This window comes from Echeneis naucrates, chromosome 2 (genome assembly GCF_900963305.1).
Source record: "Echeneis naucrates chromosome 2, fEcheNa1.1, whole genome shotgun sequence".
In the NCBI taxonomy this organism is placed as follows: Eukaryota; Metazoa; Chordata; class Actinopteri; order Carangiformes; family Echeneidae; genus Echeneis; species Echeneis naucrates.
This window is the reverse complement of record NC_042512.1, coordinates 7401571-7416475: the sequence shown is the minus strand read 5'-3', so window position 1 is coordinate 7416475 and position 14905 is coordinate 7401571. Positions and strand designations below refer to the sequence as shown.

General features: G+C 42.7%; 3 non-coding genes across 3 annotated transcripts; 1 reads left to right on the top strand and 2 right to left on the bottom strand.

Annotated features, from left to right (window-relative positions):
• Positions 1-641: 641 nt before the first annotated feature.
• trnay-gua (transfer RNA tyrosine (anticodon GUA)) lies at positions 642-729 on the bottom strand. The gene is given in 2 exon segments: positions 642-677; positions 693-729. It is a non-coding gene; the product is annotated as a tRNA-Tyr (tRNA).
• Positions 730-900: 171 nt separating this feature from the next.
• Positions 901-1011, bottom strand: trnal-uaa (transfer RNA leucine (anticodon UAA)). Its single transcript has 2 exons — positions 974-1011; positions 901-946 (listed from the first exon to the last, which is right to left on the bottom strand). It is a non-coding gene; the product is annotated as a tRNA-Leu (tRNA).
• Positions 1012-8223: 7212 nt separating this feature from the next.
• trnag-gcc (transfer RNA glycine (anticodon GCC)) lies at positions 8224-8294 on the top strand. The gene has a single exon. It is a non-coding gene; the product is annotated as a tRNA-Gly (tRNA).
• Positions 8295-14905: the final 6611 nt, after the last annotated feature.

The following is a 14905-nucleotide window of genomic DNA, read 5'->3' as shown; positions in this document are numbered from 1 at the left end:
CGGAGCTGTGTGAGGTTTACTGTCTGGTTGTTAGTTGCAGTATCTTGGCAGCAAGAGCAATAGTAGTTTTGAGCTCATGCTGTGCTGAGGAGAAGTCTCACGGCAGGGGGGGCAGAGATGTAATTGTTTACAGTGTAGGGGCCGCCTGACTAAAAATAAAAACAGTGCTGGCGTGGCGGGGTGCCATCCAGTGACTATGAAGTTCATACCAACATGATTAACAGAGCTGCTGCTTTTGATATATTGCCAGTCAGCAAATAGTATTTGGCAAGGATCATGTAGATCTACATACTGTAGAGCATCATCAAGATCACAGGTTGGTAACATCACCTGTGAGCAGAAAATCCCAAAAATCCCGACCCGAACACCAGAGGAAGGTTAGTTTTTTCTCCACATTATTCACAGAAATGGTCAAAAGCCTTTGATGCTCGTTGAACTTCAGTGGTAGAATTCCTGCGTGCTGCACATGTTTGATTCTCAGCTGATGGTAATGATCCTCTTAACAACATCCAAATGTTAGAAAGTAAGTGCTGCTTTCAAAACACAGCTGCTCTACATGAAAAGGGATGCAACTGTGGTCACCTCCTGTCTGTAGTCAGACTCATCACTGTGCTGGATGAGGCCGATGAAAAAAAACAGCCTCCTTCGAGCCGGATTTGAACCAGCGACCTAAGGATTCCAGCTGTAAGCCTCTACAGTCCTCCGCTCTACCAACTGAGCTATCGAAGGGAGCTACTGGTGCTCAGCGGATTCAGTAACAGCTGAGTTTTCTTTAGTCCAACAACTGCTGTCCATTTCTACCACAGGGAGCCACAGGCTTTAGTGTTTTCAGTGCTAACCCCTTTATTGTCAAAAAATCATATTCCCATTTTATGCAGATTTTTCATTCACAAGAGGTTTTGTCAGGAGTGGGATTTGAACCCACGCCTCCATTCAGAGACCAGAAGACCCTTCTGCACAGGAAGTAGCTTAACTTAAGTCTGGCGCCTTAGACCACTCGGCCATCCTGACATATGTCAGTGTTTTACTTCATTCGTTTCATTCAAGTCATGTGCGTCTTTGTGCGCATGCGCTCATCAATCCGAATCGAATGCTCGAGTGCGACGTATGGGTTGGTGTCGCGTGGGAGAGGATGAAAGACAGGAAATGGCTTTGATCTCCAGTGACGTCACACAGTCTGGTTGTGTGTTGGCTGTGTGTGTCTCTTGTGAGCCCCTCTGCTGTCTGCTTTGTGGATCTTCGGTTCATATATCCTGGTTGCTGTGAAGCCCCGCCTCTGTGTTGGGAGGCTCCGCCTCCACCTGTGGGGAGGCTATAAAAGCCAGACTCCCTCAGCTGATGCTCTCTCTCCTGGACGGCCTGGATCCTGTTTGGTTTGAGTATCTTATTTTGACACACACGGCTTTCAATATGCAACATTTTCATCTCACACTGCTTTATTGGTTTTGTATTTGTTTGTTACGACGTGGTGTACAATAACTTGTGTTTTGAGGTATCAGTGTGGCCCTCCCTTCTTTGTTGTGGCCTAAATTAGCGGGTCATTTTCTCTGTGTAGGTGTGTGTTGTGTTAGATTTTCTTTGTGAAGTGTAGAAATGTTTTGCTGTTTTATAATGCTGCTTTAATGAAGTGTGGAGGGGAGGAGAATTTAGAGTTCAGTAGTTTTCAGTCAGCAGTTGTTTGGTGCTGTGGAGTGAATTGTTTGTAGTTGCAGGTCGCTGCATGTGCTCAGACAGTGTTTGGCTGTAGGAGGGTTTTTTTTTTTTTTTTGGCTGGAGCATCTGTTTGTTCCCCCAAACAGGCCGTAGCAGCAGTTCCTCATAAGGAGGGACTGTTGGCTTTGTTGTGTTGCAGGGCTGTTTGTTGTTTTTGTATGCTGTCCGTGTGGTTAGCAGCAGTTGTCTCGGGGGCACCTTCTGTAGCGTTGGCTGGGGCAGTTAGCCGTCCACAATGCAAGCGGGTTTTAGGTGCATAAGTACCCACCACCAGTACGCATACGAAGACTAGGGTGGAGTTAGGCAGTTTAGGGGGGAGGCTCCTTTCTCTATAAATCCTCTCTATGGCTGTTCACTGTCTGAGTCGCAGCAGGGTCTCTGTTGCCTCAGTTGATATTGCAGACAGAATTTTGGTTGTACTTTTTTTTTTTTTTTTTTTTTTTTTTTTTTCTCCTCTTTCTCTTCTGTCAGCAGGATGTCTTGTGACCATAGTAATCAGCTGAGTTGAGGAATTGGCAGTCAGTGAGCATCTTCTGACCTGAGCAGTGTAAAGATTTTGATATGGCTCTGTCAGAGACTTGTGAGAAGCTGTCAGCGGAGCAGTATGAGCAGTTTAAAGGGGAGAAGCTCAAACTGGAAAGGGAAAGGCTGCAGTTTCAGATGGAGCTGCAGGCAGAGAAGCTGGATCTGGAAAGGGAAAAGTTAAAGTTGGGGGAGGTGGAGTGTTGACTCATTGACAGCAATCATGTGTCTGTGTAATACCTTTCACTCTGAGCACTACTTTTTTTTTTCTTTTTTTTTATGGTGATTATTCTTGATAAGAATAATTTTTAGGACCTGCAGCTACAAATTCCTGTAAGCTGTCTCCTCTAATTCCTCAGTCAGATCTCTCAGGTAGTTACCCAGAGGCAGTGTGTTTGTCCCTTTCCTGTGATATAAATGAGGCTGTCTCCCAAAATAAAGAACTCTGTCCTGCGTAGACTGAAAATAACTGTACACTTTTAGGCTGTTGTGAAGCAGCCACAAAGACATTATCTATTTTTTTTTCCCCCCCATCTCCACCCACCTGTGCTCCCTCATGACAACTGGTGTTACGCCGTGCACCGACCGTAACCTCTTTATTCTCCTCATGGTGTTAGAGCAGAGCTCAAATGTTGTCCCCGTTAGAGGAGAGCGTTCTTGAGGCTGAAAACTCCCAGACCTACTTAAAGCTTCCTACTTCAGCGTAACCGTCTACAAAGTAGTTTCCCAGCTGCTTTTCACTCACGTTGGTGTTAGAAACCCATTCTAACCACTGTATGCTGCCGTGTGAATAAGATTAATAAGATGGTCAGGAGAAGGAATGGCTAAGGTTCTGGGCCTGAGAAAATTGGTGAGAAATACTTTCATGCAGGCCGAGGCTGTGGTCGACCTGCTGAAAGGATCCCTGCCTGTTTCCTGGATGTAACCGTTTCAGGAAACAAGCCTCAGAGAGAATGTCCACATTGTTTTGGCAGTAAAACAGCTTCTTTTTCAAAGTTAAAGACTCCGGCCCTCACTGTTTCGTACCACGCATTAAACTCACTCTTACCTGCAGCTGTCATGAGCTATGATTGATGATTATGTGCTATGAAGACGGTTTTCTTATAAGAGGCCGTTCTGAAATGTCTGACAAATTCCAACGCGCATGTCACACCTGAAACTACACCGGCGTTTCCCCCCCTCCTGAATCTCTAACAGGTGTACAGCCCTGTCTATGGCATTCAAACACTCTGTGTGCGAAACAACCGGTGGAGAAGGTGAATCAACCTGAGAGAAATGAGGAGAGACGGGGGGCTCAGTCGCAGAGTCATTTTCAAAGGTCAATTCGTTTATTATGGAACGAAGATCGTTTACAACGTTGGTCAGAGTTTCAGGGCGATTCAACTCCTCTATAGCGAGGTTTATGACTAGGAAAGGGTCCTCTGAAAAACTCCTACATTCAGCATTCTCTTTTTGCTCCATGTTAAACCTTTTAGAATTCAAACCTCATACGCCAGTTCATACAACCTGTCGAGAAATCTATCCAGGTGTCTGTACGGTATCCTTCTGCAGTTTGGCGAAGGCGATCTAATTCTTCTTCTTGTTGACCTATAGGAGGAGCTCCTTCTCCGAAAGGAGGGGGATCTTGCTCTCCTGAATGGGGACCTGCTTTTTCTGGAGCGCGAATTCCTCCTCCTCTCCTTCCTAAAGTCTGAAAATATAAATAAAATTATTTCCCACGGAGCTATGCACGGTTGATTGTTTTGTACTCCCTCTTTGTAAAGAAATCATTTTTAAATACATACTCAATATGCTCCTTTCACTCTAACAAAACACATCTTCCCTATTTGACCGTCAACCTCAAAATGAATTTGCTGCCATTTTACTCGACCCTGCCCTCGAATGATCTAATTGGTTGTGACCTCTTTGCCTGGTTGTGGAAAACAAAGGGGGAGGGGTTAGGGGCGGGAAAAGCGATCTCATTTGTCGAGAGGGGTGGGGTTAACTAAGATCAAAGGACCTGTCAAAATTTGACGAGAAGGTGTACATATTACGCTCTCTGGAGAAATCCTTTGAAAGTAAAAATGGTCACCTGGACCTGTTTGTCCGCTTCCTTCATGGTCTCTCTCTGCAGTCCAACCAGAGACTCTTAGGAGGTCTGCTGGGTCAGACAGAAACCAAACCAAAGACCATCCAGAGAGCCATCAACAACCTGAGGAAGATGAGGAAGATGAAAATCTCTCCTGACAGAAGCATCAACATCTTCCACTGTCTGATGGAGCTGAAAGATCACTCAGTTCATCAGGAGATCCAGGAGTTCCTGAAGTCAGACCAGATCAGAGGAGAAACTCTCCCTGATCCACTGCTCAGGTCTGGCCTACATGCTACAGATGTCAGAGGACGTTCTGGATGAGTTAGTCCTGAAGAAGTACAACACATCAGAGGAGGGACAACGGAGACTGATCCCAGCTGTGAGGAACTGCAGGAAGGCTCGGTGAGTCCACTCTCATTCTCATCAATCCTTCTGATGTGTTTCAATCAAATCTGATTCAGATGGTGTTTCACTGTCAGCTGTTTGTTTAGAGGTGATTCAAATGCTGCCAGAGATAAATATTCACTTAGTTGTGTTTCTAGTGGAAATACTAAAGACTGATGACATCAGCAGGTATCAGCGACTGATCGTCTTCACCAGCTCATCAACTCAATGAAAGTCAAAACAGTAGACAGTCAAATGTTTTCAGGTCAACGTGGCCTCATGGTCCCTCGGAGGGAGGGAGCGAGAGGGAGAGAGAGAGAGAGAGAAGGGGGGGGGGGGGGAGAGGGAGTCCTCAAACCCTCCAGACAAATATGTAGTTTCCTCTGCCACAGTGACATATTGTGTAATATGTGTCATCACAGACTTGTTGGTTGTGGATTCACAAAGACTGAGTCTGATGTCGTGGCCTCAGCTCTAAAGTCCAACCCCTCCCATCTGAGAGACCTGGACCTGAGTCAGAACCACATAGAGGATTCAGGACTGAAGCTGGTGTGTGCTGGACTGGAGAGTCCAAACTGTGGACTGGAGACTCTGAGGTCAGTTCACTGACTGGACCTGCTGTAGTTTGAGTGTTGTGTTGTTGTTTGAATGATGTGTGTTGAGACATGATGATGACCCACAATGACATAAAGATCATTGAGGACATTTCTTATTGATTATTAATGATTTGATCTTCATTTTTTATTCTTTACTCAGGTTGGAGCGCTGCGGTTTGTCAGAGATCAGCTGTTCTTCTCTTGTCTCAGCTCTGAAGTCCAACCCCTCCCATCTCAGAACTGGACCTGAGTTGGAACCACCTGAAGGTTTCAGACCTGAAGGATATGTGTGATCTTGTGAAGAGTTCAGACTGAAGACTCTGAGGTCAGTGGAGTTGGGCTCAGTTCATGTTCCTTTCAGTAATATTGTTTAAATCCAGTATCAGAGCAAAGACTCAGTGTTTCCTTTGAACCTTCAAACTCCTCAGTGAAGCTGTGAGAGGAAAACAGAAACAGATGTCATAATTGTCTGATGTCATAATAAGACAGAGAGAAAACAGTCAGCCAATCAGATCAGTCAGAGGACTGTTGTGATCATGTGACCATCAAATGAAGCAGATTCCAGCTGAAGAACTCAGATGTTCAGATTCTGGTCCTCGTCCATCAAACTGTCAGATCTGAGCTGAGACTGTTTGTTCTCTGATCAGGTTCATCTGTCACAGCTCTGAGATCAGTCTGACTGAAAGCTACACATCACTGATCTTCTTTCATCACACTGTCACCATGTGGTCTTTCTGCAGACCAGAATCCTGTCTGTCTGTCTGTCTGTCTGAGTCTCTCTGTTTAAATGGACCTTCAGTAAATCATCAGTAAAGTGACTCAGCTCTTTATCTCCACTGTGGACTCAGAGAAATGTGCTGAGTCAGCAGACTTGAGGTCTGTGAGTTTCCAGCTCAGTGTGTTCACTCCAACACGTTAACATGAGCTGAGAGGAAGCAGCTGCAGCACATCTGGACTGAACAGGACTGAAGTCCCTGCAGGTCTTTATGCTGGATCTGCATCACTGACTGACAGCTGATGGACAGAGTCAGGAAACTCTGATGGATCTGCTCTCTTCTTCTCTCCACATGTGGAGGCAGTGAAGAGGAAGGTGTGTGCTGATGGAGGATCAGCTGCTTCCTGATGATCCAGATGTTGCAGCAGCAGCTTGTCCAGACTCTGGACCATGTTCCTGGGAGGTGGAGAGGAGAGCTTCATCCAGCAGAGACTGACAGAGGAATCAGAACTGGTCTGAGAACAGAGTCCAGTCCACCATGATCCCAGAGACTCCTCAAGTCCTCCTCTCCTCTCAGCCAGCTCCTCCAAACTCCACCTGGGGTTTAGGTTCAGCTTCTTCTGGACCCTTTGGGCTGCTTTGGGAACATTTCTAGAAGCATTTTCTTTTGTTGGTATAAAACATTTTCTTGTGAAACACGTTACTGTCAGTGCTAAAATGCTAAAAGAGCAGAACTCAGAGGACACTGCAGCAGTTTACCTTCTGAAAGGACAATTTTTATTTTGTGTACAAAATGACCTTTGTAAGACAAACATAATGTCTTGTTTAATCTGAGTGTCTCTGAGTGGATGGTGATGTGGCCCAGGTGGGGGATATTATCTTGTTTATTTTTATATTTTTATCCATAAGGCACTTTGTGCAACATTGTTATTCGTTTGAAAAGTGCTGTATAAATAAAGGTCAAATGATTGATTTAATACAGTCCAATGATTTTCTGGCAGAGTCGTGCAGGAGACTCTCAGCTCAGCTGAACTCAGACACTTCTGACTGTTGCCTTCCAACTTTAGTGCTCCGTGTCAGACTGATCCATTTTCTGACGTTATAGTCCACACCAGGCTGCAGCCTCTCTGTGTGACACTTTGTTCATCATTATTTTCACACTTTAGTTCCTGCTTCTTTTCATTTAGGCTCCATGTAGGCTGTTCATGATGACTTTGTTTGTGTGTGGCTGTTTTCTTCTGAATGTGGGATCTCTGTCTGAATGAAAGTTTCACAATCACTGCCTCAGACTGCATTCAGAAGGAATTGTTGAAGTCATAGAAGCTGAAGAGTTGATGATCAGAGGCTGACAGCTAAAGGAAGCTAGAATGCACACTGCTCTCTGACAGAGTCGGCCTCCCTCCACATTTAGGAGGCTTTTTCACTTCTTACAACAGCTGACAAAGGGCTCATCTGGGATTTGAACCCCGGACCTGTCACACCCTGAGCCAGAATCATCCTGATTGTTCCTGGAATGGTTTGGTTAGTCAGAGTGTGTCTGTGTGTGTTCTTGTCTCTCTGAGTGGTTGGAAATGAAAATGGAGATCGGTAGAAGCAGATGACTCTGAGGATGAATGAATGTTTCACTGACAACATCAACAACTGTTTACTCACCTCTATGAGGCTGTGTGACGTCACTGGAGATCAAAGGCATTTCCTGTCCTTCATCGCTCTCCCACGCGACACCAACTCAAACGTAACATTCGCATTAGATTCAGCCGGAACGGCGCATGCGCACGAAGAAGCTCACGCTTGTCTCGCGAACGAATGAAGTGAAACACAAATCAGCTGTTATTAGACAAATAAGTGGCGTTAAATTGAACTAAAACCAAATCTGTTGGTTTGTTCCTCCTAATACTTATTAAAATGCGTCTTTTCCTGCTTTCGCTCATTTTTTGAATCACAGACTGAGCGAAGCTGCGCACCTCATTCACTGTGTTTGTGTGTGTGTGTGTGTGTGTGTGTGTGTGTGTGTGTGTGTGTGCGCTCTCTCTGCTGGTCTGAGCTCTCAGTTAATTTAAATACTTTGTTGGATCTGTCTTAAATAAGCATTGGTGGTTATAACATAGCATTTTATAAAGTGGCATAAGCTGCCACGTTATAAAGCGCAGGAAGTACTTCTGAGTGTTGAAGGCTGCTGATGACTGGAGATTCATGACGTCATGGTGAAACTCATAAAATAAGCATTGGTGGTTCAGTGGTAGAATTCTCGCCTGCCACGCGGGAGGCCCGGGTTCGATTCCCGGCCAATGCAGAGTAACTCTTTACCAACATCCAGATGTTAGAAACACAGTGCTGCTTGGAAAATACCCTGATAGACTCCAACACACTGTGACTTTGTGAAACAACCAGTGGAGCCCCCTGGTGGTCAGTAGAAGTGCAGCCCCTCTGAGCTGGTGGCAGACCAAGGCTTCAGTCTGCACACATCTTCCACATGTGATGGCACACACACTGTGTATTGTGGCAACATCCGTCCCCTCAGAGAGAATCTGCTCTTTAACCCTCCTGTCGTTTTCACCCCCCGCCCCTTACTTTAGTGTTCCTGCTCTGTTTTATACGGTGGCCGGTAAGTGCAAAACTAAATGACAAAGTGCCAAACACTTTTACAAAGCGTCAAACAAATTTACATCTTGGGAAACATTTTTACATTTTATTTTTAAAAAATGACATAAGAAAAACACTTTTACCCCGGACAAAACAAATTCACGTTAGAAAACTAATTTCAAAAAGAAATCTTCCGGAAGTGGAATGTACCAAATGCCGGAAGTGATCCAGAAGAAGATTGACTGTGAGCTCAAAAAGTTTGTATCGGTTTGTGTGGCGGGAAAACTTTGCTGAGTGAAAGTTTATGGCAGCATGGAGTAAATGTTGTTTTGGCCGTTTTGTGGAAACAACTTGAGCCAATTTACGCGGTTGTGTTTTCCGTGCGGACGATCTGTAGAATGTTTAACGTTGATGAACGGACCAGACGGAAGGAGCACGCGCACAGGAGACATCTAATAAACAGCCGGAAAATGCTAAACAAGCTAAGTGTAGCATCGCGCTAACTAGCTGAAGCCGCTGTCAGACATGCAGTGAATTAAAGTGCACCGTTTCATTTAGCAGCCAATCGATGTCTTCACGGAATAGCAACGCGTTTAGTTAGTATGCGTTGCTAGTTTTAATTTATTTTAAATTTATTTTTTAACTTTCAGTTATGCTAAATGCACAATTGTTGCTGATTGTTTTAGCTGCTAACTTTATGTTTTGATACGGAACTCCGTTCATTCCAGCAGAACAACCATGAACATCATACAAACAATTCATGGAGGACAGAAAGTCAAAGTCAAAAGAACTGTGGGCCGAAAGGAAACAGGTCCAGGTACGTGTGTGGATATATCTGTAAAATATGGAAGTAAATATGTGTGTGTGTGTGTGTGTGTGTGAAATGAATGATATCTTTTTGTTATTTTAGCAGATAAACATGGATTGATGGCGCCACATGGAGCTGATTTAAAAGCTCAGAGAGGGAAAACACTCCCATTATATACAGATCCGGAGGTAGCAGCACCTGATCTACTGAAGCAAGCTGTCCAAGAAATGAGAACATTTAACAAGAAGATGGATGAAGGAGCAGACCTTCTTTTGTATCCAGACTGTTCAGAGGTGCTCCATGTGCCTGGGTCAGAAAGCCCATTCAAACTGGCAGAATATAAAAAGGAAATAGGAAAGGCACTTTTTTCATTTGCCTAGAAACACTTTAGAGGAGGTTTGTGGATCTCTTTGTTCAATATGTTTACATATTTATTTACTCTGATGTAGCATAATTAATAATGTGTTGTTTGTTTTTACTACAGAGGTTGATACATCAGACTGATTCTGAAATTGTCATCACATCGAGGAGCACAGCTGAATTCAATGCAGCTGAAACTGTGGTACGTTCATTTTTACATTTTGTACTTTCAGTTTTTTTTATTTATTTATTGAAAGGATCTGCATTTGGTTTCAAGCATTAAGTCTAAGAACCAAGTCTTGATTATTTGGCATTTACTATTCCAATCAGACACCCTGATAACCTTTCACCATTGATATATACTGTATGTGGTGAGGGAACAATAATGGAAGCTGTTTAAAGTTGCTGACAATTGTGTGCTTTTCTTCTCAGGTTTTTGAACCAAAAAAACACAAACCTGAAGATAAAGGGTAGGTATTAGTTTTTACAAAAGAAGTCATTTGTCTTTAAGTTGTTGATGTGATTGTGATGAACATGTGGTAGAAAATACCATACGTGTAATATCATTTATAACAAAATAATCTCTTATTTTTAAATCTTATGGCTCCTCTCTACCTCTAAATGTTACTCAAAGCTCTGTTATACTCTGTATCATAAAGTTCATCAGTTTATCAATTTTATCATGTTTCAGAGATGCATCCACAGCTCAGCCTGGACAGGTATTAAGGCAGATTATGGCAGCCTGATGTTCTTTGCTTTCAGTGTGTTGTTTCAGACATTTTCATTTGTTTTTCAGATAGTAATATCTGACACTGAGGATCTGGATCCACCTGAAACAAATCCAGTCAGGAGGTCTTGCTACAGGTAAGTAAAAACACAACAGCGACTCACTTAATTTTAATTTTACTTTATTGATTACATGGGAAAGATATCTGCATTTGTAAGATGTTCAACATATTCTGAAACCTGTGACATGCTGGTAAAATTCACAGATGATGCTGTTTTGGAAGAAGGAATTGACACAGGTGGGCCGAGATGAGAGTTTTTAACTCTACTGATGAAACACCTGAAAGACCGGCCCATTTCTGATGGACCAGAAGGACATCAGTTCTTGGTGTACAATGCAAATGGTATGAACAGGGTTAGATGTAAACAATACTAATGGTTAATGATCATTAACTTTATATATCACATGACATATGCTTTGTGGCTTGAACTATTTTTCAAAAACATTTACCCTGCCAAGTGCAAAGCAAGACACAGAGTTCTTCTTTAAATCAGTAATGTTCAACACACAACCATTTTTACTCATTTCTATATGTTTGGGTGGATAGTCATTTTAGAAAACATTGAAGTTTCTTTTGGTCATTTAAATGTGAAACAATGTTTGTGGTCACTTTTTAGATTCAAAGATGGTCTTTCAGCTCTTCAGTTTCTGACTGCACTGCAGCAACAGCCTACTTTGCTGGCCCCTGTCCTGTGCCACTCTGAAAAGCCACTCACTGGTCTGGAACTTGAGACTCTTCAAACCTGACCTCAGTCCATCAGGAAGTAACAGGAGACTTAAAGAAAGTCAAACTTTGGGCTACTGGGCGGACTGTGTCTTTTATTGTGAAGGTTTGTAAATCACAATTTATTTTATTTTTTTATAATTTGTTGAGAAAATACATTTCCAAGATGTAACTGAAGGTTTTTCTTTGCAGAAGGTCAGGCTGCTGGGTCTCTGGAGGATGTTTTGATGTTTGCAGCTGGGCTGACTTCACCTCCCCCGTCAGGATTGGAACCATCGCCAAGAATAGAGTTCCTGGATGACTCTCCATTCCCAGTTCCCAATACATGTTCAAACACATTGAAATTAGCACTCCTAGATTCACACACTGTGTTTAAGTCACACATGGACTTGTAACTGTAACTTGTAATGGGTAACTAGATCACCCCTCGAGACCAGACTGCGAAAAGGTGTTTTTTTTTTTTTTTTTTGTTTTTTGTTCTCTCCACACAGTTAAGATTTTCACTGTTAAGTTTTAGACAAAACAAATTTCAAGATGTTTTGTATTCCATACTTACAAAAATATAGGACTCATTACTTTGCTATAATTTTATCAATTGATTTCAAACTCAGAACAAATGAAGCTGTGACACTTGGTGTTCAGACAGACTGCAGTGTTCCAACACTCCAAATCAGATTTCATAGCTTGTCATTAACTTTTCCTTGTGATGTTTCCAAATGATTCTGGTACCTGTTCATCTGAAGAAATGAAACAATGGGAATGCAAATGTTATGTTTACAAACAATAAAAAAATTGCAAATATTACCTTCTGATTGCATCTGTGATAGATTGGTTATGAGTTTTTTCCAAACCATTTTAAAACAGAAAAATTGCATGTTTTTCAGTCATGGCAATATTTGATTCAATTCTGTGTTACTTGTCTAATACCAAATCACAGCACAGTCTTATCATGGCTCTTGACATGTATATTAAAAAAAATAATTAATAAAAAAAAAAAAGAAAAAAAAAAAGAAATAGGACAGAAACCCCAATGAGTAAGCACTTGATAATGCAGGAAGGGAAAATTACCTTTCTCACTGACTCACAGCTGAGCAGTTTCTTTCAGCTTCATGTACAGTTCTGTTGCAGACTTCCAGTTCTCTGGCTTCTGTAGTTGTTTGTGCTCCATAACAAAGTCAAAGTCCTCCTGCATGTTTGAGTCCCCACATGGAGCTATTGACAGGCTCGCCTCTGGAACAGCATCCAAATCAGCTGGTTCAATCTCATATCCAGTCTGTGGAGCCAAATCTGTGTTAGATACAATAAATAGCATTTATTTGCATTTTGGCAATAAATAAATAAAACAAACATGGAAATATAAATCATCACCAATATTACCTGTGTGGTCAGCAGTACAGTTCATTGGACATGACGCTGTTCTGGAAGTGTGAATCCTGTGACTGTTCCACAGTCTCACACACTCATCCAACATCACCATAGCAACATCTCAGAAGGCACTGATGCTCATGGCTCCCGTTGAAGTATCCAGCAAACAACTCCATCCAGAACTGAGACCTATAGAAATGGATAGAATCGGAAGAAAATATATATTATTAGTAGAAGTGGGACTCCATAAAAAAAAAATCTAATTCATTAAAGACTTTGTAATGAATTAATTGAAATGAACGCGTTAAAGTCACAGCCTCAATTATTATATATGTTTAGAGGAGTTCATCTGAGATAGAACATAAAGATAAAAATCAAATGAAAGGTCAGTCATAATAAAATGACTTCATGAAGGCCACTTACCTTCCCCTTCTAAATATGGCCCACCAGGATTCAACACGCTGCTTATTCGTGGATGAGCCATACATGTGGCTGGACGGCCCAGAGCAGCAGTCATCATGATGGAGGCGTAGGGGAGACTGAATGGCAGCCATAATGCCATTCTCCGTGCCACAATCAGTCCTCAGTCTCATGAGAGGAGATTCTCAGCGATCACTGTTGGCTTCTTGTTATTTGTCGGTCCACATTGGAGCCACGGCACTTTAGGTGAAAAAGTCCATCCATGCGTCCTGAGAGAGCCAGTTTATCAGAACCATCTGCATGCCACATACAGTTCGCTCCCATTGAGGAGCAGCTTCTTCTTAGAAACCTTCTGCGTGCTCTCTCATTCATCACATCATCTCTCTTCACTCGAAGATTGGACTTTTGTCTGAGTACCTGCCACATCGTCCGATAGCCAAACAGTTGTCCAGGTCCACGAAGTTCCAACCTGATGGCGTTTGGAGAGGAATCATCCTTTTAAGAGTCCGCAGGCTGATGTTTGCACCGTGTAAACTTCACATCATGCTTCAGTAGATCAGGTGCTGCTACCTCCGGATCTGTATATAATGGGAGTGTTTTCCCTCTCTGAGCTTTTAAATCAGCTCCATGTGGCGCCATCAATCCATGTTTATCTGCTAAAATAACAAAAAGATATCATTCATTTCACACACACACACACACACATATTTACTTCCATATTTTACAGATATATCCACACACGTACCTGGACCTGTTTCCTTTCGGCCCACAGTTCTTTTGACTTTGACTTTCTGTCCTCCATGAATTGTTTATATGATGTTCATGGTTGTTCTGCTGGAATGAACGGAGTTCCGTATCAAAACAGAAAGTTAGCAGCAGCTAAAACAATCAGCAACAAATGTGCATTTAGCATAACTGAAAGCCTAACAAATAAATAAATAAATAAAAAACTAGCAACGCATACTAACTAAACGCGTTGCTATTCCGTGAAGACAACGATTGGCTGCAAAATGAAACGGTGCACTTTAATTCACTGCATGTCTGACAGCGGCTTCAGCTAGTTAGCGCGATGCTACACTTAGCTTGTTTAGCATTTCCGGCTGTTTATTAGATGTCTCCTGTGCGCGTGCTCCTTCCGTCTGGTCCGTTCATCAACGTTAAACATTCTACAGATCGTCCGCACGGAAAACACAACCGCGTAAATTGGCTCAAGTTGTTTCCACAAAACGGCCAAAACATCATTTACTCCATGCTGCCATAAACTTTCACTCCGCAAAGTTTTCCCGCCACACAAACCGATACAAACTTTTTGAGCTCACAGTCAATCTTCTTCTGGATCAGTTCCGGCATTTGGTACATTCCCCTTCCGGAAGATTCTGTCGTTTGGAAATTTGTTTCGCAACTTGGAAAGTTGTTTTATAAAATGTAAGTTTGTTTTGTCCGGGGTAAAAGTGTTTTTCTTATGTAATTTTGTTTAATAAAATGTAAAAATATTTCCCAACATGTAAAAGTGTTTGGCACTTTGTAAATTAGTTTTGCACTTACCGGCCACCGTATCAAACAGAGCAGGAACACTAAAGTAAGGGGCGGGGGGTGAAAACGACAGGAGGGTTAAAGAGCAGATTCTCTCTGAGGGGACGGATGTTGCCACAATACACAGTGTGTGTGCCATCACATGTGGAAGATGTGTGCAGACTGAAGCCTTGGTCTGCCACCAGCTCAGAGGGGCTGCACTTCTACTGACCACCAGGGGGCTCCACTGGTTGTTTCACAAAGTCACAGTGTGTTGGAGTCTATCAGGGTATTTTCCAAGCAGCACTGTGTTTCTAACATCTGGATGTTGGTAAAGAGTTACTC